The following is a 3,777-nucleotide window of genomic DNA, read 5'->3' on the forward strand; positions in this document are numbered from 1 at the left end:
GTGTGGACAGCTCGCTGGTAAGTGGTTTTTCATCAGTCGATGCGTTTGTCAAACGTTTGGATAGGGTTAACAGCGAAGTACCCGGGTACCCGTGCCGCTCACAGCTCGTACACGCACGGGCAAAGAAAAAAGCGCACACTCGTATTATTTTACTTGTTTGTGGGTTTTGGGGTATGCGTTCGCATACTTTTGTATGCCGGTTTGTAACAGGGCATTCGAGATAAAATCGTTTGTCGCGCGCGGCGTCGTTTCAAAGCAACGTGACGGTTACTTCGTGCTGGCGAAAATCAGCGCAGTCAGACGGAAGCGGGAAGGAAGGTAGAGAGATCGGGAAAGAGGGCGCTAATATATAAAAGAAAGCGTAATGCAAGACGAGAAATATAACACAACCCGCCTGCATTTCTCCGAACTTCAGGACAGAGCCGCACACGGGTACGTTGTCACAAGCTCGAGCGTACGACGTCTAAAAGTACCGTATTTTTTTTTTCATTTTTCAACGTGACCTGAGCCACTTATCTTCTCATTACCGTGCATTCAGACCTGATTTTGTCCCTGTGTTTGAGCGCACAGCCATCCTTTTGCGACATAAGAACCAGCAAACGCGAGAAATTGTAGAAGCCAGCCACATCAGAAAAGCTGGTTCCGAATGTATCAGTCATCCCCTATCGCCCTGCTTAATCGAGAAGTCGCATATTTAGACGCACATTGAGCGCTATTTCGGTGCTTCTTCTGGGAATGCGTGTTGGGGGTGGGAGGGGGGTCTTCATCCATGTATGATGCGGTTATCTTTGCTGATTTTTCGCCTTTCGTACGCCTCAAAGTTCGTTTTGTGGTTTTGTTGTTACGGTTTTTTAGTATTTTCGGCTGAGTGCGCCGAGAACTGTGACGCATTGGGGGCGCGGCAATTGGGCGCTTGGGCATATAAAGCATTGAATTGTGCAATAATAAACTAGTTGCGAGTGTGCGCTTGTGCCGTCTTCATGTGTTCTTTTCCTCGTTAATTTGCGCGCAGTTTATTTTTCGCAATGCATAATTACCAACTCGCCCAACTCGCAACCCTTTTACAGATCCTATACTCCGTAAAAATGAGTTGCCTGTCCTTTTAGGTACGGCAAAATCTCGCGCAGCGCATCATTCTGCCAGGGGGCCATATCCTAATGTCAATGCACACACTATGAAAGCAGCTTGCACTTAATGCGTCACATTGTCTGCTGATAAGCATTTTAGATTCGCCCCTCTCATCATCATTCACTTCGTGGAGATGGCGGGATTTTCTTTCATAGCTTGTTGTCACTGCAGTAATTAATAGCAGAATCAGTCCTACAAATCACAGAAACGGTTCGTTTCACGTTGAAAATAATCACAGTAACACACTTTGCACCACACGGAGGAACAATCGGTTGCAGTGATGAGGCATAAGGGTAACTTGTTGTTAAAGGGTCGTTGAATACAACCAGCAAGTTGATTTCAAACGGAAGTCGGACCTCCGCATAGCCATTTCAGCATTGATTTAGTGCCAAGATGCCTTAAGTGCTGAAAAATCGCTGTTCAGCTGCTCATCAAACGTGACGCAAACACGACTGCAGTCGCTGTTTGCATCAGGATAAACCTGCAGCAAGTGAAGCAGCGGTGATTAATAGCAGTATACAAGCAACTGAATACAACATTACCACGTACCAAGCAGTTTGGTCAGTTCCGGTCAAATCGCTCATGCTTCCCCAAACTCCCCTGTCATTTGCCGTTCGAGACCACTAAGCAAAATGTTTCTCCATTGGACCTGTGATCAGTATTTACGCTTCACTGAAGAAAAACATTGGCCTTTTGAGGCCCCGGAAGTTTTGGCGTCGAACGATTTTCTCATGCGTAGCTCGCATGCTCCCTTGGAAAGCGGTACTGCCACCCCAAGTATGGACGAGTAGCACCATCCAGCGGCAGCCAAGAAAGAAGTTGTGCGCGTCAGGCCACTTAAGCCCTTCCGGTGAAAACGTGTTTTTGCTAGTTTCAACCTTATTTTAAAAAAAAATGCCAGGTGTAAGAGGGGTATAATAGTGTTCTCCGTGAGCTAATCTATCAACCTAGAGAGACTTCACTATCATTTAAAGTTGTGCTCGAGTATATTGTGCGGAAGTAATATCTTTTTTATTGCTGCAAAAGCCACCATGGTTAATGTACTGGCACTTGGTTTTATGAAGCCTTTGCATTCCTAATTTAAGTACTGAATCTTCGCAGGGAACCTGGCATAACAATTTATTACTGTACCGAATTATTAAGTTCATTTAACCATAGTGTCTGTTATGAATTTTACATGTGGGGCATTTTTTTTTCTTTTTTGCTTTTTCAGGTAGAGGTTCCTTTGACTCCCTGCCTGCATTCCGCGAACGGGGAAATTAGCCTCCGCATCGATGGCCAGAGTGTCTTGACTGCATCATCTTTACTGGGAGGACTGTGTAGTCTGTTTGCATCGTTCTGGGTTTTCAACATTCAATATCCCAAGAAGGCACACAGAGCTCTAACGTTTGTGGAATATGTCTTTTTCGACCTTGCGAGCACCAAACCACGTGTGAAGGATTTAGAACTAATTAACCTTTATCGCATCAATATCCCTCACCAATATTTTATTTGTTTTCAATCCTGTAATCATTGGATAGTAGTTTAAAGAATTTCTTATTATGTTTCTGACGTTTTCTTTTTTTTTACTGAACAATGGATATTTGATGGGCCCTTCTGTATGCTGATAATACAGCTATCTTTTAGTGAAGCAATAATATTAACCAACTAATATAACTTGAAACAATTATCTAACTAATGTTGGCAACTGGTGCCAAATGAATCAACTAAAAATTACCGGAAAAACACGAATTACATGGCTGCTTCTTCTCACTCTGAAGAAGCTGTCGCGATACCACCCATTCTGTTCTATATCCTTGCAATTAACCCCTCAGACTGGGTCACTTTTCTTGGCGCATTTGTGTCTTTATCAAAACGCACTGGTATTTTCCGCAGCATATTTCTTGTTCTTTATATTACTCATTTATCCATAGCCATCTCATTGCTGTCTGTCTCCTACATCATTTATCTCTTGTGCCTTTACCATCTACAAAATGCTCGTTACCTTTCAATATCAAATCGTTACACAGCTCTCGCTCATTTCACCACCAATTGAAAAAAAATTTTGTTGTTTTAAACCACTGCAACCATTTTTTTTCACTTTGTGTACTGAGTACTGATGCGTACTGATAAGTACTCACGCGTTCTCAATCCTCTAGTATTATATAATGATGTCACTTACCATGCCGTTGTGTTTGTGCCTATATGTTTTTCGCGTATTTCCAGTTCTTGTAGTAATATTGTTTCTACAGTTTGTTCAACTAGCACACAGATCGCTCATTTCACCACCAACTGAAAATGTTTTGTTGTTGTAAACCACTGGAACCATTTTTTTCACTTTGTGTACTGAGTGCTGATGCGTTCTGATAAGTTCTGATAAGTACTGACGCGTTCTCGATCCGCTGTTATTATATAATGATTTCACTTACCATGTGGTTGTGTTTGCGCCTATCTTTGTTTTTCGCGTATTTCCAGTTCTTGTAGTAATATTAATTCTACGGTTTGTTCAACTAGCATTCTATTGCTGTCTTCCATTCCTAACTGGCGTGTTTTAGCAATTTACCATTTTTGCTTTCTTATAGGAGGTCGCCCTAAGTTTTTATTTCGGAGCCTCCGTGTGTACACCATGTACCATGTAAACTTGTATGCGAAAGTTCGTTTGAAATAAAC

This window comes from Haemaphysalis longicornis, unplaced genomic scaffold, assembly GCF_048455015.1.
Source record: "Haemaphysalis longicornis isolate Haplotype H1 unplaced genomic scaffold, Haemaphysalis longicornis Haplotype H1 scaffold_8, whole genome shotgun sequence".
Lineage (NCBI taxonomy): Eukaryota > Metazoa > Arthropoda > Arachnida > Ixodida > Ixodidae > Haemaphysalis > Haemaphysalis longicornis.